The 20,851-nt window shown below is 44.4% G+C and overlaps 1 protein-coding gene across 8 annotated transcripts in view; it reads left to right on the top strand.

Annotated features, from left to right (window-relative positions):
- Positions 1–20,851, top strand: part of ARID1B (AT-rich interaction domain 1B) — a 505,408-nt gene that overhangs the window by 349,470 nt on the left and 135,087 nt on the right. The gene's annotated exons all lie outside the window — the stretch shown is intronic.

Below are 20,851 nucleotides of genomic sequence, written 5' to 3' on the forward strand. Positions count from 1 at the left end.
CAGAAGAGTAGTCAGTCGAATGGTCCAGAAGTCAGGGGTACAGCAGGTCACAGTCATGAGAAGGCAGTCCAAATCAGTACCCAAACAGCAGCACAGCATGCAGAAACTCCACCACAACTACCCACAACTTGGTGTCTGTGCTTGCCCCATATATACTGGAGTCAACCAATCAGAGTAGGGTGACCTCATAGTCACAAGACAGTCTCATGACCCACTCTGATTGGCTGTCCAGTGGTGCATTGCGCCACTCCACCATAGCCTTTGTGACTCTGCTCACATCCTCCCAGGTCACATGGTTCCCACCTGTAACAGGTGCAGCTGATTGCATCAGCATACATATACAGTGCAGCTGCTGTTCCTTTAATTACATTTTACACCGACCTGGACATCAAGGCCCCTCCTGCCACATCCTGGCTTACAACAATTCAGGGCCTGGGATGCCAAAGGCCTGACACAGAGTGTTATAAGCTTTATATGTTTAGAATTCTGAAATTGAACTCCTGCTATTATCCCTGTGCTGGAGCATCTTATGAGACTGGTTTATTTTTTGCCCTAGAAGTTAAGATTGGGTACTTTCAGGGATTTTTTTAGTGAGACACTACTCCACGCTCCAGACCTGTATCTATAACCAAGCTTTCAGCAGATGCAGTGGCAGCAACTGGAGAGTGGACAGAAAAAAATTCCTAATACCACCAGTTTTTGCCAGCACTTATGATCTAGCATGTCCAATGAGGTTCGTTCATTTTTTGCTTTGGAGCCAACTGAGGCCAAGGCACATACACGCTAGTCCTTCCTTCTCCAAGACTGCAGTCTTCACATCATTGTTACCTTCACAGAAGACATGGGAAGAAACAGAAAGTCAGGGTGCTGTAGCCAGTTGTTGGGAGCCAGAGAGTATAACTATAGGTTGAGTCTCATTATTCGCTAGGGTTCTGTTCTCAGAAGAAAATTCATTTATAAAACAATGTCCCTTTGCTAGGCGATTTAAAAACAGCCATGTTGACCTTTGTAATGTAAGGCAGAGTCATTAGGCAGACAATCCATCAACCAGTCTCCCTCCAGGTGCTTAGAAAGGGTTCACTCTGAGCCAGGGACCCCTCCCTTCACCCAGATCAAAAATAATGCAAAGTGATTATCGTTCTTTCATGTGCTGGGGGGGGGGGGTAATTGCTTGCCTTGAAGTGAAGCTGTTCTAAGTGCCTGGAGAGAGAATGATTGATGGATTGTTAGCCAGCTGCCCTCTCTCTCAGTAACAAAACTATTGTTAAATGACTTTTTCCCTTTAATTGAAAGGGCCCTTCTTATCCTGTTGAGATAAAACAGCGAGTGAAAATCCATGGATAATTAGGTTATACCTGTATTCAACAGTGAGTGAAATCAGAACATTGTCAAGTGAAAAGAGATAGCTAAGAAGTACGTAGTTGGGTCAGGAGAATGTATCCTCTTCCCTTACCAGTGAAGATTCCAAGGCTGCCTCTAGTTCTTTCAGCTCTCTGCTCCTTTAACTCCCAAAAATGGGCTGCTGGGGTTTTTCACCAGTCCTTTGATTTCTTTATTCCTATTAAGTTAAAAAAAAGATTGATGATGGTGGTTTTAGATTGGTGTTGAATACTTCTTTTAGTTGTCATTTTTCCAACAGATCTATAAATTAAATGTGTGTCATGGAGAACAAGTGGCTACATGATGATACTCTTTGTTGGAAGTGCAGTTAATGAAATTTAGCAGTGGACATACTTTACCTGCATAGAATATTGGCTACACTTATTGACTCTTTTCCTCTGCAGTAAGAAAAGGGTAGAACTGAGTCCACTCCACTACTCCACAGAATTATAGACACACAATCTGCCACTGTAGGGTCCAGGCCAGATTTCCTCTGGTCTTCTTATTTTCCTATATTCCACTCTATGGTCATATTATTAACATAATTTAGTTCATTTGAATGAAAACTCATTCCAATTTGCAAAGCTTCATCAGGGTTTCACTTCTTACATATCAGATGCCCCGGTTACCAGCTCAGCTTTTTCTCCAGCTTTGCTTTTGAGGTCGCTTAGGCCCAAATCCTAACCAACTTTCCAGCACTGGCCTAGCTGTGCCAATAGCATGTGCAGTTGGGAGGCACTCATGGAGGCCTCCTCAAAGAAAGGGAATGTTTGTTCCCTTACCTCGGAGCTGCATTGCCCTTATGTCAGTGCTGGAAAGTGGGTTAGGATTGCGCCCTTAATGGCATAACTTTTCTTACCTCCTTCTCATTTATTATGTTTCTTGGCAATCCTACTTCTCTGTGAGAGGGTCTTCCTGTGGTAGCATGCTCCTAAATGCTCCATGAGTTCTGTGGTGCATAGTCCCTAGGGTTTTTGTCCCTCTGTTGTAGGGGTTAATTACTGGCATTTTTAGAATGTGTTTGAAAATGAGAATGTGTTTGAAAATGTTATTAATTTTATTCAGAAGTAAGCCCGTTGTGTTCAGGCAGGTCGGTGGATCTGCTCTGTATCCAGCACAAGTTTGGAGTTGACTGCAGGCCAGCCCGGGGCAAAGGGAAAAAATTCCCCTTACCCTAGGTAACACTGCAACAGCCCCAGCAGGGCTACTCAGATCCTCATCACTTAAATTGGTGGCGCTAATACAAGCAGCCCAGGGCTGGCTCAGGCTGCCCAGGAATGGGGCTAGGATCCAGCATAAGTGCTGGATCCTGGCCCTGTTTTCCGCTCCCCACCCACCTGCCCACGGAACTGCCCGCCTTCTCGCTCCCCTGAAGCATGTCCCTCCAGCCTCCTCCCTGCCCACCCCACACACCCCCAGACCCCAACGCCAGCCGAGCTTGGCCGGTGCAAACTCACCCTGTCCCAGGGCCTGCATTGGCATGGGGAAATCAGCGCATGTCTGTGTGCTGGCCTATCTCCCCTGAGAGTGGTGTGAAAGTGCTTTACAGCAGAGCCTCTGAGAGAAATTTTATCAGGGGGTACAAAGTTTTTTGGGGGAGGGGTGGGAGGGGGAGAGGGTGGTGATGGGAAAGCAGAATGGGGGTAGAGGAGGCGAAACAGGGTGGGGGAAGGTGGAGACAGCTGGAAAAGTCTACCCACCCATCTGGCATAGGCAGCTAGATACAGTAATGTGGAAAAACAAACACACTCCTCAGTCTCTCTAAAATCTTTTAAATATAGAAAATTATGCAGGAAATTAGCATCATCATATTTAGGCTGACACTAGGCTGGAAAGTGTCCCATGCATACCAAAACCTGCTTCTGCTAACAACTGTAGTCCTGCAGCTGTGTCCCTGAGCTCCTACACACTCCTTCATGCTAAGCGGATACACAAACCAAAGAGCTATTGTAGCAGGCTAGTTTCCTCCCAGATTTGACACTGTGTTAAGGAGTGTCATGTATGCATTCCTTGGCCCAGCATATATGGCATGCCAGTAGCTGCAGTAGCTGCCGCCACAAGTTCATGGTAGTATCCCCAGCATTCGGTGTGGGCAACAAGTGTGAGTAGATAGGAAAATGTCAGATCCCAGGAAATTTCTGGGCCTCCTCTTTTGGCTCCTGGGCCCCCTTTTGACCCTGGGTCCGGGTACAAATTACCCCTTTTACTCCCTTTCCTAGGCCCTGCTTTACAGCTCTTTCGCGACACTCGTCAGCTGGCAAAAGGGATTTGCACTGGTTGAATGGGTGCTTTGGATTGTACCCTTAGAGCCCAATGCTATCCAACTTTCCAACACCGATGCAGCTGTGCCAGTGGGGTGCACATTGTATGGGGGAACAGTCACGGAGGCCACCTCAAGGTAAGGGACTCGGGGCTGCATTGCAGTTGTGTCGGCGCACTAAAGTTGGATAGGATTGGGTCTTTATTTTGGCTGTAATCCTGTCTTACTCACCAGAAAGAGCCCTCTAGTAATGATATTTTACCAGAGTTCTGTTTTCTCCAGTCTCAGTATACTCAGGTCCTTCAGTCTTTCTACATATGACTGACTTTGTAGATCCTCTGAACCTATCCTAGTCTGTCAATAGTGCTCTTGAATGTTGGGTACAGTATACTACGTATATTGATCATGCCAAATTAAGCACAATCAGTTCTTAGTGAAATTATATTGTTACTTACCAAGCTCTTAGAAATTTTGTTCCTTTTGAGGCAACACAGATATTTTGTGCCTCCGCTTCTCGTTGGCTCATGTGTTCCCTATTAGCCACTCTAGCCCATAAATATGTCTCTTCAGTGGTATTACATAGCCAGTTATCCCCCTTCCTGTAATAAATGTTCATGATTTTTCTTCTCAGGTATGACATTTTGTATTTCTTCTTGATGAATTTCATTTCAAGGCTACTAGTGAAAGCCAACCAATCTGCTAATATGTTGTGTTCTCGCTCAATATACTGTCTCTCAGATTAGTCTGTGTGTCCTGCATATTGCCATGAAATGTCTTTCCCTACCTTAGTTTTTCAGTAGATTGGATAATCATGACTTAGCTGCATGTGTGCCCTGGCTTGGGTGGTTCTGTGACTGTTCCCAAAATTAGGGGGCTGCAGCCATTCTAGCGTTCTAGAGATGAGAAAAGGCAGAGCATGTTGTTGGCTTTTCCTTCCATTTGACTAATGAAAACAGATGTGGCTAGAGCATGCAGCTGCTATAGCAAATGCTTAGAGATGCTTCAGACATCTATTTTCCATTCTAAATTCTACTCCAAAAGAAAAATGCAGCTTGGATTGGAAATGGATTAATATTATGATCTCTTAGAAACAGGGTTTAATCTGCTGTATCTGTTCTGATAGCACCAAGAAGTCCAAATTAGAACAGGTCACATTGTGCTAGATGCAGCACAAACAATGAAACAGTCTTGCTCCAGGCATATGTGTTTATGTATAGCAATCGTTTCTACACAGCAAATGTGACAATTCTATTCCAGATCTATCAGCACACGAAGCAACCATAAACACAACTTAAATGGCCAATTTCACATGGTTTCTGACTGCATTGTATTGTCGCTATGACACCAATCAGCCAAGGTGTAATCTTGCCCTTAGAAGGCTGTTTAGTGTGTGTGTAATGCGTTGCAATTATCAAGGTCCCCGGCTTAGTTCCAGGTGAGCAGTAAAACACTGTCAAGGGGAAATCTATCCATTTAGCTCTACTGTGGAATTAAAGGAAGGGCAAAAAGATATGGCCTCATGAATTAATGTTTGCAACACAGTTCACTGTGCCAAGTTGGGTACATCCAGGCCAATATTCCTGTGACATTTGATTTCATGTTTTGTTTGTTCCTCATTTACCAAATACTAGTTTTTGCCGGTTTTCTGTATATTACACACTTACATCCTGCTATAAGTGCAGACTTTAATTTTCTCATTTCTCTCTGCCTATGATTATTTGCACAGAGACACTAAATGTGTTACAGTGTGCCAGTGGCACAGAAACTGAGGCAGGAGTGTGGAACCTTATGAAGGAATCATTAAGCAGCTAATTTGTTGGCTGAAATCAGTTAGTAGAGGAAAAAAGTGAAATGTCCACAGTGAAAAGGTATAGCAGTGCAACAGTGCATATTCAGCATCTAAGATAAAGGTGAAATTCGAGTATCAACGTAGGAGAAGTGGTAGGTCGAAGACTGAGAAGAGGGACAGTGTGAAACATGTCCAGCTCAGTCACTGGATGATTGCTCCTTTGTCTCTTCAAGGAGCAGGCATTCTTGCAAAAAAAAAGTCCTGCTCTCTTGAAAAAATCTGCTGATTAACTCCAAGCTCATATTATTTACATTTAAAAGGAAACTTCTGCCAAGAGGGCAGTTGAGTAATCTGTGAAAAATAGAAAAATTACTACCTTTTGCACAACTCTGAATGTATTGCTTAACACTTTACACACCAGTTCTAATTTCTCTTAACTCTTAAAAAGAAATACCGCTTGGCATGCAATTATGGCATAACACTGAGTCCTCCTTTTAGGCATTATCCCAACAAATATGAAGAGGTAGTTAAATTTAAAGGGCTTCTATTGTACAAGTACCAGTAGCTGCTTTTCATAAAGATTTTTATGGGCATATCGTTTCACATAACGTGTAATAAGGTCATTATTGCTAGCATACAATGCAGTTGATTTGACTGGCATCCATACTGTCAAGTTCGACATGTTTCTCTGCTAAAAATCTGGCATCAGTGCCTGATATTTTACTCTTTATGGTATGTTTTCAATTCATAAAAACGTATGGTTGTGGTTAGCCTATGTAGCAAATAAAATGACTCACTAGTGTATAACCACAGTATTACAAAAATGGCAGTGCAAAATAAGTATTGTGAAAAGCTCTATTTTATTGCGTCAAGCTATAAAAATTGCCAGTAGCTTTTTCTCTTCTATGTAATGATAGCAATAATGATGATGAATATGTGTTTGCTGGTTGCAACTGTCCTCCATAGTACAGTATTGCAATTTGTCACTTAGTCACTTTTTCACACATTTCCGTGATAGAAAGGTTCTGATAAAAACATAAAAACAAATTAAAAGGCAAATCATCTTTCTCCCTAATCCTTTAGATATAAACATAATACTGTATAACACAAAATACTGTTTATGTTGAATTTTTAATGTTTCTTATACAATTCAGAGGTGCTGATTCCAACAATAACCTTAGTTTTTTGTATCATCGAAACCTTTTTCGTTACCTTAATTTTTGCGTTTGTATCTGTCCTATTGCCTAATGCAGTGGTTCTCACATGTTTAACACAAGGACCCACTTTTTAGTGAGAATCTGACAGGACCCACCAGAAGTGATGTCATGACCGGAAGTGACATGATTGAGCAGGGAAAATTTTTAACAATCCTAGGCTGCAATCCTTCCCACACTTACCCAGGAGTAAGCCCCATTGACTACCATTGTTAAAAGCAAATACAGGGTGATTTTTTAATGCCTTGTTAGGTATTCTGAGGCCTGGGGAAGCTTGGAGGACTTCAGTACAGCATCATTTAATGACAAGTATTGGGAAACACATCCCCATCGTTTAGCAACTCTCACCAGTACACTTCGTCTAATACAACAGCATAGCATAAACTGTAGCTAAACTATTAATGCAATACCAAAAATAGTGGCATTTTAAAAATCCTTACACAAAAATTAATAAACAAAATAGTCAAATAAACACAATATTGTTCAAATTTTGTTACTCAGTGTGTAATGGTTATTGTTGTTGGCAAATGATACTGTGTTGTACAATACTCTGTGGCTTCTGCACCATCAAAAAGTTCCACATCCTGTGTGTATGTGGACAGTTTACGGTAGTACAGGCATTCATCACCCTTATTTGCCTTCAGTTGTTCAAGGCAAAAACTTTAATATGTTGTCTAAATGCCTGGAGTACCGCTCTTTCCAGAAACTACCCTGAAACTCTTTGAAACTTCAAAAGCATGCTCTGATGCAATGCAAGCAGTTGTGGGGGGGGGGAGTACAAAGCCACAATTAATGTGTTTAAAACCCCAATATGGTGTACAAATCATAGCAGGCAGATAAATGGACTTTTTGGACCACACCCATTTTTTTCTAATGTCAACATGCTGGCTTAGATTTTGCTTACCATTCAGAATGAAATTTCATGCAGTTGGAAAAGGTGACCAGGGGCCCAATCCTATCCAACTTTCCAGCTCCAGTGTAGCCACAATGCAGTCCTGTGGTAAGGGAACACATATTCCCATACCTTGAGAAGGTCCCAGTGACTACCCCTCCACCACAGGATGCAGCGCACATCCCACTGGCACAACTGCACCCAAACTGGAACATTGGATAGGATTGGGCCCATAATCATCTTAATTCCAAAGAGTTTAATTTAGCTATTTGTACTTTGCTGCCTTACTTTCCAATCCTATCCCCCACCTGCAGAGACTGCAGTACATGCTATGGGGGGGGGGGATTGGAAGGTCTATGTAAAAATATTTTTTTTACTTAGCCTCCAGTAGACTGCACAATTGCTATGAACCTCTTCAGAATATTCCAGCCAATTTGCTGGAGTACATCTGAGGAAGGAAAAGGGTGGACAGCTTGAGAAGGAGGGAATAAGGTCTGGTACACATTGACGACACTGGATCCACCCCTTCCCTTCACACCCCCATCCTCCCCCTTCCTTCCCATGACACACCTCCACCTCCAACTTACTGGCGCCAATGAAGATCTTTGTAGCTGCTACTGTGTATACCACATCTCTGCCTGTGTGAAGCACACAACAGCAGCCTGGCTTTCACATTTCCATAAAGCACCTATTCCATAAATGCGAATTCTGGCAGTGCAAGACCTCAATAGGATTGGGGCTTATGTGCTGTATTTTTGAATGCATTTTTCAGGTTTCTTGGAACTATCCCATCTGGTGGCAGAACTTCAGGACATACACAGGATGAATCTTTGTGCCTTCTGTTAACAAACCATTACTGTTAGTTAACAGTCTGGTATCACTTAATCCATCCTATCCATGTTATTACTTAGAAATGTATTCTTGTTGCATCTCATCAACAAATAGTATTTTGTTTTGATGTACCGTATTTTTCGCTCCATAAGACGCACTTTTTCCCCCCCAAAAAGTGGGGGGGAAGTGCGTGCGTCTTATGGAGCGAATACTGCAAAAAAAAAAAAAACAACAACTCCGCCCCTGGCCCCACCCCCTGCCCGCTTTGCTCGGCTCCGCTTCCCAGGAAAGCGTGGATGGGGTGGCAGTCTTGCTGAGCAAGCCAGCATGTCTACTGAGAAGTAAGTCTCAGAGTCACTGGGGCTCACTCCCAGGAAAGTGTGGGTGGGGTGGCAGTCTCGCTGCCCAATCCTGTGCATGCCTACTCTGAAGTAAGTCCCATTAGAGTCAGGGGGGCTTACTCCCAGGAAAGGCTCTCTCCGCCCCCCAAGCCTGGAGCATCACATCCTCTCTCCCCCCAAGCCTGGAGCATCACAGCTTCTCTCTTTCCCCTCCCCCCAAGCCTGGAGCATCACAGACTCTTGCTCTCCCCCCAAGCCTGGAGCATCACAGCTTTTCTCTTCCGCCCCCCAAGCCTAGAGCATCACAGACTCTTCCCTCCCCCCAAGCCTGGAGCATCACAACTTCTCTGCAACACAAACACTTTCCCCCTCTCTCACACACACAGGCTGCCCCCTTCCCTTACACACACAGATGCTCTGCCCCCCCCTCACACAGCAGGGGAGGGGCACTTTCACTCACCTCATCCAGCATCTGAATGTAAGCCCCCCCCCCCCCGCATCACAAAGAAAAAACTGTCTCCTTGGTCAGAATGCCAGTGTTTGCTTATTGCACAGCCCCAGGTAAGGCTAGGTTCTCACCATAAATCCAGAGGTTTGTTGTGTCTTGAGAATTCAAGTTGTGGTTGGACTTTCCACTTGTTCATTTGTATTGGAATCACGGAAGAACTGGCGAGGAGGTAGATGTGGTGTCAGCAGTGGCCCCTTTAAGGGTAAGGCCTGGGTATCCAGCAGAGTGTACTGCACAGCTGCAGCCACTGGAAGGCAATAGGGCCCTCAGGGATATAAGGAGTACCAGAGGCAGAAAGGGTTTGTGGGTTTTGAAGGAGTGCAGGTTGGAGGTAGGAGGGGAGACTGACTGGGTTTATTGAATTTGGAATCTGACTGTGGATTGTGACTGGACTTGGATACCCTGATGGATTTGACTGACCTTGGACTGTAATTTGGCTTGTTGGTTCTGGACTCTGATTTGGCAACTCTGATTGATGGGACTGATTTACTTGGCATCTGTGGACTGGAACTGGACTCACTTTTGCTTGCTGCACTGGTGAGTTGCACAAGGGGGACTGATCAGCCTTAAGCGGGCACAAGGCCCAGTGGATTGGGATTTGACAGAACATCATTGTAGCAGAAAGATAATGTGATCCCCTATTTGTGTGCACCTGCTTTTGTGAGCTTCATGAATTCTGACTCTAGCGATGATGAGTTCTTGGGGTTTCCAGAAAACTAGAGTACTCAAACCTTTAAGTCTCTCCATTTGTTAATGAACAGTGATAATGGTTCTTAATGCCACTGTTGACTGCTGTTCACTTTACATGGTTCAAATGTTATTCTGTTATAGTTTATTAAATATTTTATTACACTATTTGGTTCAGAATATTTTTTCCTTGTTTTCCTCCTCTAAAAACGAGGTGCGTCTTATGGTCAGGTGCGTCTTATGGAGCGAAAAATACGGTACTTTAGAGAAAGAACTCTGCCTCTAGACAAGCATTTGCAAAATGTGGAGGCAGGGCCCAGGAGAGGGGGTAAAGGGGGTAATTTGCACCCGGACCCAGGTTCAAAAAGGGGGCCCAGGAGCCAAAGTAGGGGGCCTAGAAATTTCCTGAGATCTTACATTTTCCTATCTCACCTAGACTCACTGCCCATGTGGGATGCTGGGGGCATTACCATAGGCACACGGCAGCAACTACTATCACAAGCCATACACACCAGGCCCAGGAATGCACACATTCCTTAATAGTCTTGTACCTGGGAAGAAACAGACCTGTTACAGTAGCTCTTTGGCTTGTGGATCCGCTCACCATAAAGGAGTGTAGAAGAGCTCAGCAACACAGCTTCAAGACTGCAGCTGCTGCAGAAGTTGGTTTTGGAAAACACAGGACACTTCCCATTCTGTGTGAGCCTAATACAATGATACTAATCTCCTGCAATGATTTTCTATATTTGAAATATTTTAGAGAGACTTAAGAGTGTGTTTGTTTTTCCGTATTACTGTATCCAGCTGCCAGTGCTGGGCAGGCAGGTAGCTCTAAAGTTCTGCATTGGGAAGAATGGTAGACCTGGGCTCCAAAGACTATTCCAGCTGTTGCCACTTTCCCCCTGCTTGTTTTGCCCCCATTCTGCCAACCCAATTCTGCCCCCACCCTGTTTTTACCCTCATCCCCTTTGGGAAGGGGCCCAGAGGAAACTTTGCACACCCTGATAAAATTCCTCTCAGAGGCCCTGTGTGGAGGCAAGCATTTGTTTCATCTCTCATAATATTATTTTAAAATTGTAGTTTGATGACAGCAATTGGTTTAAAACTATGGAATTTTTAAATGGAAATGTATATAAGAGTTAAAAATAATGGGGGAATCTGCAGTGGATTTCTGCAAGCTACCTAGGAAGTGATGGAACCCCCAGTCTTGGGTGTTCTCAAGAAAAGCATTGATAGACATTCAGAGATTATGTCAAGTATAGAATTGCCTGCCCTGAGATGTGGGTTTGGTCTAAATCAGGGGTTCCATATAAAGTGTGTTCATTGCCCTTTTACCCATCCCAGGCCGTCTCTGCCTGCTCACCTTCTCATTCACAGAAATGATTGGGCAGCCCAATCCTGAGCTGCCTGGCGCGCAGGGCTGCAGCGGCACCAAAAATGGCTGCCTTTGCATCCAGCGTGCCCCAGACAGCCACCACTGCCACTTTTGTCCCCTTCCCCCAGGTAAAGCAAATAGCCCCGCAATCAGTGGCATAGCTAAGGGGGTGCAGGGGGTAGCAGTTGCACTGGGCAGCATGCTTTAGGGGGACAACAAGCTGAGCTTGACACTAGTGACCCAAATTGTGAAAATCTTGGTATGTATGACTATCATCATGTTATATATCATTGGAAAGGCAATTTAATGCAGAATGCAATGAAACAAACTGCACTGGAATATCTGTTTTCTATCAATTTATGGCCAGTTAACCAGAAAATGAAAACACAACTGCTGTGGAACAAAAAGTGGATTTGCTTAACTCCAAACTGACCTATGAGACTGTTTGTTCTGAGAGCCAATGAGATATTATTATGATACAGCATGGAACCCATAACTCTTTATTTATTTACTTAATTAAATTTTGATTTTGTCATGCAGGAGGGGCTACAAAATCTTCTTTGACCCCACGTAGCAGATAGATGCCTTAGCTATGCCACTGACTGGGGGGAGGTAGCAGAGCAAGTGGGTGGTGAACTGCTGTGGGGAGGAGGTGGGTTCCTCCCATTTTTCACTTTTTAAAAAGCTTGGGTGTGATGTGGCTTCCAGTTGTGACATCACTTCTGGGGCAACATTTTGAGCTTGGCACCAGGCTACACGATCGTTAGCTACGCCACTGCCCGCAATTCTATGACGACCCGAAGATTGGCATAGAATTCGGAGCCTCTATGTCGGGCAGAGAGCCTGACACAGAGGCTCTGGATCCAGTGGAGTGAAATTCCACCGGTTCTGCTTCCCTCCCACCCCACCCCCCTCCTCCCGGCACGCCTCCTCCTCGCCCTTCTTGCTGCTCTAGCACTGGTGCTAGGGCCCGCAAATGTGCCTTATGGTACGTTTGTGATAGTGAGTGCCAACAGTAAGCCAGCATGCACTCTTTAGGATTGGGCCCTTAGTCGGCATCCACTTGCAGATGATTTTCCTGAAGATGGTACCTCCTCCAACTGGTCCACCTGGGTTTTGCTGATCTCATTGGCCATCTCTGCGCTCAATAGTATTCCCCCTATTGGATTTTTCTTCTGTCCATCATTCTTTTCCTGCCTCTTTCCCCATTTTCCAACCAGAGCAAATAAAGCAGAATAGGCATTGCTGCCCTGAGTGCACCCAGTGCAGCATTACAGACTTGGGGGAATTCTGTGTAAAGAATTGCAAAGAAACCAAGCAGACCATAAACTGCTGCAGTGCTTTCGTTGGTATTATTTAAATGTTTTTTCAAAAATCCATGGTGACTTCGTGTGTGCCACATAGCAAGTGTCTGTGTGCCACTAGTGGCACACGTATGGCAGGTTGGCCACCCCTGGTCTAAATGATCTCTCTCAGCTGGTTCTGTCTCATAGCGATTTGGGATAAATAATGTGTCTCCAAATTGCCAGCAAGTACTTAAGAATTTTAACAATTATAGCTTACATTTTCTCATACTACAAGCAACTCTCACATCTTTCCTTGAAAGTCAGCTGTGGAAACAGTTGGCTAATTACTTCAAAATGATGCAACGGATGCTGCAGAAGAAACATACAGCCCATTGCAGCTATTTGCAGTTGGCCCAGATGCACAGTGACAGTTCAGAATAGCTTTGAGGAAGGACTGAGCATCACGTTCTCTCTTCCACCAGCACCACACTCTAGCACAGGCGTTAACATATGATGTTCACCTCACCGTCTTGTGAAAAAAAGAAACATCTTTTAACACGTTGGAACATATCAAGTGCATTGTGTTTTTGAAAATAAGAAGAGTATTAGAAAGACAATATGTCTGAGTAGATAGGAAAATGTAAGATCCCAGGAAATTTCTGGGCCCCCTCCTTTGGCTCCTGGGCCCCCTTTTTGACCCTGGGCCCGGGTACAAATTACCCCTTTACCCCCTCTCCTAGGCCCTGGAAACTTTAATGTGTTTCTAGAAATACTTAGAATTAATTTGATACGTCTGCCATTTATATCATGCTCACCAACACAGTTTCCAAGCAATATTTGTTGCCTAAGGTGGTCTCACAGCTGTTCTTGCTGACAAGTCCAGTAGTCTCTCAAATTAGCTGTGAATGAAAGTCCCAGGAGGCAACCCAGAGTTGCTCTTTTTCCTCCTGTGGCAAGTTGACTGTTTGGTGAGGTAAATCCCCTTTTAACAAAAGAAGATTACTTTGTTGGCACATATTGAGGGTTCTGTTTTGTGTTGCAGACAAATGGGCTTTGTAGGTTTTATTTTCAACATACACAATAGCTGAAGAATAAACTTGAATGCCCCAAATTTAATGAATTTAAAAATAGACAATTAAGTAGCCACAGAAGGAAACCTAGACATGTAAGGTTGTTGTGTTCGTATTCATTCTCCCAGGGTAAATGTAGTTTGATTTCTGCCCTTCCAGTGTAAAAGATCTTTTGATTGTGTTGCACACTGCAGTGTAAACACCTAATAGTCTGTGTTTCTGGTAGCCATGTAGCAATGCTTATTTACTGTGGAATTGCATGTAGTGTAACAAAATCTGGTAAAGAAGGACTACTGTGAATTTCTGTAAACTAATAAGGACACTTACTAATGGGCGGTCCAGTCCTGAGCTGCCGGGGTGCACGGCTGCAGCAGCGCCAAAAATGGCTGCCGCCTCATCCTGTGCGCCCAAGGCAGCTGCCGGCGGCACTTTGGGAGAAGGGGATTTTCATCCCCTTGCCCCAGGTAAGCGCAGTAGCCCCGCATTGGGGCTACTTGAATCACCACCAACCGAAGGTGAATCAAGAGCCTCTGTGTAAGGCAGCGAGCCCTACACATAGGCTTTGAATTCGGTGGAGCAAAGCTCCACTGGTACTGCCTCCCTCCCTCCCCTCAGCACACCTCCCCCTGCCCTCTGCTCTCCTTCCCCCTCCCCGGAATGCCTCCCCCCCCACGCCCCCGCTTACCTCTCCAATGCTCAGTGGTCCGCTGCTCAGCGGTCCGTGTGACTACTAAGCAGCGGAGCTTGGGTGCCCGCCCAGTGGTAGCCCGGATCTGGCCAGCACTCCGATGCACTGATGCACCGAGCCCATCATTGGGCTCAGAGACACTTACAATCCTCTGCATGGTTACTCAGAAATATGTCCCACTGTGTTCATTTACTCCTTATGCCCAGGAAAGCATGCAAAGGATTCCAAAGGAAAACATGCAGTCTCAGGGCACAGTCCTAACCAGTACGGACCAGCTCATCACTGACACACACTGTCACAAACATGCTGTAAGGCTTGTTTGCAGGCCCTAACGCTGGTGGAGTGCCGGTGCTAGCCCAGCACTGCCACCAGAGCTCCGCCACTTGGCGGTTGCGCAGACCTCCAGACCGCAGAGAAGTAGGTGGAGGTGTGCAGGAGGCAGGGAGGAGGCATTCTGAGGTGGGGAGAGAGCAGGGAGGAGGCGTTGAGGGCAGGAAGCGGGGCAGGAGGGAGCAGGGCTGGTGGATCCTGAGCCTCTTGTCGCAGTAGTTCTCACACATTTACTATAGGACCAGTGTTTAGAACGAGAATCTGTCAGGACCCACCGGAAGTGATGTCATGACCAGAAGTGACATCATCAAGGAGGAAAATTTTTAACAATTCTTGCCTGCAATCCTACCCACACTCATAGGAGTAAGTCCCATTTACTACCATTGTTAAAAGCATATACGTAGTAGCCTGTTAAGCTGAAACGTCTGCATGACTTCCTCTTTGCCGACGATGCAGCTGTCACTACCCACTCTGCCAAAGATCTCCAGCAGCTCATGGATTGTTTTAGCAAGGCCTGCCAAGATTTTGGACTGACAATCAGCCTGAAGAAAACACAGGTCATGGTTCAGGATGTGGACTCACCTCCCTGCATTACAATCTCTGCGCATGAACTGGAGGTTGTCCATGACTTTGTGTACCTTGGCTCAATGATCTCCGACACTCTCTCGATACCGAGCTAAACAAGCGCATCGGTAAAGCAGCTACCACATTTTCCAGACTCACAAAGAGAGTCTGGTCCAACAAGAAGCTGACAGAAAATACCAAGATCCAGGTCTACAGAGCTTGCGTCCTGAGTACACCTCTGTACTGCAGCGAGTCATGGACTCTTCGCTCACAACAGGAGAGGAAACTGAACGCTTTCCACATGCATTGCCTCCGATGCATCCTCGGCATCACCTGGCAGGACAAAGTTCCAAACAACACAATCCTGGAATGAGCTGGAATCCCTAGCATGTATGTACTGCTGAAACAGAGACGCCTGCGTTGGCTTGGTCATGTCGTGAGAATGGATGATGGCCGGATCCCAAAGGATCTCCTCTATAGAGAACTCGTGCAAGGAAAGCGCCCTACAGGTAGACCACAGCTGCGATACAAGGACATCTGCAAGAGGGATCTGAAGGCCTTAGGAGTGGACCTCAACAGGTGGGAAACCCTGGCCTCTGAGCGGCCCGCTTGGAGGCAGGCTGTGCAGCATGGCCTTTCCCAGTTTGAAGAGACACTTGGCCAACAGTCTGAGGCAAAGAAGGAAAGCCATAGCCAGGGAGACAGACCAGGGACAGACTGCACTTGCTCCCGGTGTGGAAGGGATTGTCACTCCCGAATCGGCCTTTTCAGCCACACTAGACACTGTGCCAGAACTACCATCCAGCGCGCGATACCATAGTCTTCTGAGACTTGAAGGTTGCCAACAACCAGTAGCTTGTTAATAGTACAGATCTGTAACATTTCCCCAAATGCAGTCACATACCATAGTAGCATCAAGTCTAATATATTAAAAATAAAATATTGAAATGAATGGGGACCCACCTGAAAATGGCTCGCGACACACCTGGTGAGTCCTGACCCACAATTTGAGAAACACTGCTCAGTTGGGCTATCCACTCAATGCAGAGGCTCTGAATTCTACTCCGACCCTTGGGTCGTTGTAGAATTGAGTAGCCCCATTGTGGGGCTACTTGCTTTACCCAGGGGAAGGGGACAAAAGTCCCCTTCTCCTGAGAAGGCAGTTTTGGCTGCCTGAGGTGTGCTGGATGCAGCGGCAGCCATATTTGGCACCATTCCAGCCCACATGCCAGGCAGCTCAGGATTGGACTTTTACCCTCTTTGCAGGGCTGCAGTAGCATATCACTTTCAAAGCACATGCAATACAAAGCAAAATATGTTATATACAGAAGAGAGAGAGAGAAAACAATGGCTTGGCTGAACTCTATTAGGTTCTGGCTATGTATAAGGTGGATAGTGACGTCTTGACGCATCATTTTGTGGTAGATTCTGTACCTCCAATAGGGACTATTACACTTGTCAACAAATTAAAACAATGGGGAATAGATCTTGACTTATTCGGTTCACTAAGTCAAGAGCAAAGTTTCCAAGTGGTTAAAAGGAGAATTTTAGATATAGAATTCCAGGAGTTGCTGAAAGGTGCCAGCAAAACTTGTTCCCCTCTTTAAATATTTAGATTAAGACAGGACAAATGGCTGCCTTTTTCACCATCCTTAAAGGGCCACAAAAGCTCAGGGCATACTCCTTGGCAAGGTATAATGCCATGCCATCTGCCCTACTGTCTGGGAGACTTAAGGGGGTACCATACTCTGAAAAGCACTGCAAGTGTGGGCAGAGTGTGGAAACAAAATCACAAATGCTTTTAGACTGTTCACTTTAGGAGGAGATGAGCCTGAAACTTTTAGTCTCGATCTGGGCCAACATGGATGGTTGGATAGACCAGGAAAAGGTTTGATTTGTTCTTTCCGCAGAGGTGGCTGATGTAGTGGAGAGAACAGCAGCCTTTCTAGGGGAGATTGTAAAGAGCCAGGCTAATGAACGACAATGATGCTGTAATCGGGGTACCTGTGGATTTTGTGTAGTCTTTACATTATTATGCCAATAAAGGTTCCTATGCTACTATACACAGAGAGAGAGAGGCCCTATATTGTTGTCTCTTCTATGCATACATTCTTGATTTGGTTTCCCCCCCCCCTTCTTTCTACCTTAATTAATCCCCACCATAGTTCCAAGACATTAAAAATACATGTGTGATACTCCTTGGTATGAGATGTCCAAGAAAATTCTCATCAATATAAGTTGAAATTTGACTTGTGCTTTGTTTTAAGACCGCAATCTATGTATGCACTTACCTGGATCTAAAGCCCATTCGACTCAATGACACCTCTTAGTTGAGATGCATGGGATGAGATGCATGGGACTGCACTCTTAGTATTTAAGTGATCCTAATAAAACAATAAGATATACACACAGGACAACGATATCCACAGGGGAATCTGTTTTCGCACTCCCCGTAGGTACCAAAAACCGCAGATAAGCAAATCCTCTGTTTTGGCCCTTTAAACCCTCCGAAGGTGGCCAGAACTGTGCTCCAGTTGCCTCTGAAGGATCTTCTGAAGCCTGCAGTGGGTGCACACTTCCACCTGCAGCGTCTGCAGGCTTCAGAATGGCTGTTACGGCAAAAAAAATGCACTTCTGGTTTCCCTTGGGACATTTTTATGCCTTTTAAGACATTCTGAGGCCCAGTGAGGGCCAAGTCTGACCTCAGCGCAGGTCCAGGGGATCCGTGTTGAGCCAGATGCACAGATAGATAATCCACGAATACGGAAATCCCACCTGTATGTTGAAAATACAGCAGCAATAATTTTTTGATATTTGGATATTAAAAAGGAGTCTTGCTTGGTGTCATAATGGCTGAAAGGAGGTTTCAGAAGGTAACTGAAGTAGGTCTGCTGATCGGTTTAATACCAACTGGAGAAGGAGGAATATTGACAAATTATGAAATAGATGAGCTCCTTTAGTTACATCATGGATCACTTATTATAATTACCTTCATGTAGAAACATCTTTTCTATTTGTTGTTTTCTGTTAACTTAGTATGTAAAGTTCATTATGTTATTATTGCGTACAATTTGTTGTGGCATTCTAAAAAGCGAGTCCTATAAAATATAATATATATTATATAAAATATAATATATATAGAGGTGGGTCTTTTTCAGTGATAACAAAATAAAAACATATGACACCTCTTTCTGCACCTCTCATTTTTGTAAAAAACAAAAAACTACCGTAGATACTCACCTATAGTAAGTGAAATTTTTGCCAAGTAATCAAGCTCCAATTATCACTTTGCCTTATCTCCGGGTCAATCAGAGGACAAAGCCTTTCAACTCTGAAAAGTTTGGTTTCTCAAATGACAGACAGGCACAGCTCCTTACAAGCAATTTGTTGACCTTTTATTCTCCTTCCTTCTGCCACAGCCTGGTTCTGCTTTGCAAATGCTTGCAGAGCAGGTCTGTTTTTTGAAACACCAGGATGGGAATCCTCCTTTCCATCTGAAGCAGGCTATAATTCAGTGCACCCTTACTTGAGAATAACACCTATGGAAAGCAGTGGGTCTACTTCTGAGTAAAAAGGGTTGCAAATATATGCAGTTGCATCTCTCTGCTGTGAATTGAATTGCACACTCCCAGTTACATGTTATGGGTTGTATGTTGTATGTAGAGCTTCTGGCTAAACACACCAGACACCTTAAAGGTGGATTTGATTCATGGTTCTCCTTCAGTGGTTCCCAACCCTTTTCACTTGCATACCCCTTGGCAGCCCATTTCCATAAATTGTACCCTTCATATTAGCAAAATGTTTGTAATTAATAATACAAGCCCTTATCTCCTCTCTATGAAAGCCCAGACTTCATGTATTTATCACAGTGTTTTCTCTTTTCATCTGTTTGAAGAACAGAAGACTCTGCCTTTGCACTATTTTGCACCAGAAGTGTGCTGAGAAATTCTGGGTGATTGATCACTTTCCATATTATGTTTCAGCTTTTTTACTGTGCTGGTTTTCAATCACTGGTTCATACATGAATTGATGACAGGAAACTAGCTATTGGTGGGGCTTTCACAGCCAACTAGCTACCTCCCTTCCTGCCTTGCTGGTCCTTGCAAGGCATTCCTGTCTTGCAAGGCATTCTGGAGCATGACCTGCCTTTTTCTACCATTATTCCATTCTTTTTAAAGTACCCCTAAAGATCCTGTTGAGTGTCCCTGGGAGTACATGAATACCAGGTTGGGAACCACTGTTTTACTGGTATGTTGTTTACAGTGCACTTACTCTGATAATGCTTACAAAAAGGTGGTGAAGACCAGAATTTAAAAAGAATAAAAATGTGTTTTACGATCTTTTACTATGTTTTTAATAAATTAGAGACTACAGTTCTTAGGTAACAATTAGTAGTGGGTTATTTTTCAGGACCTGGCCTCAGGTAAAATCAGACAAAACTATAGTCAAGACACCCCCCCCAAGTTTTACCTAGACTTATCCGAGTGTCATAGAAAATTCCATGATTCTTGGCTCAAAACCTGCCCTCGGCCTATCTGTGGGATCGACTTATGGGTGGGTGCCTGCGGTAAAAAAAAAAAGGGGGGGCCTGGCCTGGGAATTCCAAAATCTGTGAAAACATTAAACCATTCTAACAACTCTCCATATTTCCTCCTTAACACCACTACCTGCATGTGGCTGCATCTGCTTACACTATATCTCCTATGTCACCTACCAAGTACACTTTTAATTCATTGAAAAATGCACTCTTGCAATAAAAGCACATAACACTGTTTGCACGTCTAACTTTGGAAAACATCGAATTCCATGAAAAAATAAAACCATTTCACCCACTTCTCCCTATAACTGAATCCAATAGCTATAGTGTTCAGAATAAATTGGATACAGGGACTGCTGCATGTGTGTAGTGTCACAACTTGTGACATTGCACCAGCACTGCAAGCTTAGCATACCTGCATAGTAATGTGAGTGAGGTAGTGCTGTTGTACTGGCAACAAGCTGCATTGCCAAAGAGGTATATCTTTGCAAAGTTATAATGCAGCACAGACATGTTGGAGCAGCAGTTGGAGGAAGGGCAGTCCAATCCTGAGCTGCCCATTATACTGGGACTGCCACAGTGCCGAAACATCCTGCACACAACAGGACAGCCTCCAGTGGCTCCTTGGGGGAAAGAGATTTTTGTCCCCTTTCCCTTGTTAAAGAAAGTAACCCTGCAATGGGGCTACTTGCTTCTGTGGCAACCATTGCATCACGCTTATAGCACTCAGTGCAAGTGGAGGACCGATGGTAAGTCTGTCTGCATAGCTTCCCACAGTTATGCACATATTAGAGTTAAGTTGTTAAATCTGCTATACTGTTTATGATGTCCAGTTTATGAAGTAATTTTTCCATCATTTAAAAATGCTAATATTAATTTCCCCCCCCATGCTCGTTTTCATGCTGTAATCTTTTCCCCAGGTATAGATTATTAATTTGGTTCTTAATTGGATAACAAAGTGGCTTTACATACATATTGGGTTTATAACACTAAGATAATGTGAAACTTGCAGATTCACTGGAAGATTTTTTTTCTTCAAATGGCATAGATGGAATTTATCTTTGGTACTTCAGTATTGTTGGCAGCAGTCCATGTGCTT

Source organism: Tiliqua scincoides, chromosome 1 (genome assembly GCF_035046505.1).
Source record: "Tiliqua scincoides isolate rTilSci1 chromosome 1, rTilSci1.hap2, whole genome shotgun sequence".
In the NCBI taxonomy this organism is placed as follows: domain Eukaryota; kingdom Metazoa; phylum Chordata; class Lepidosauria; order Squamata; family Scincidae; genus Tiliqua; species Tiliqua scincoides.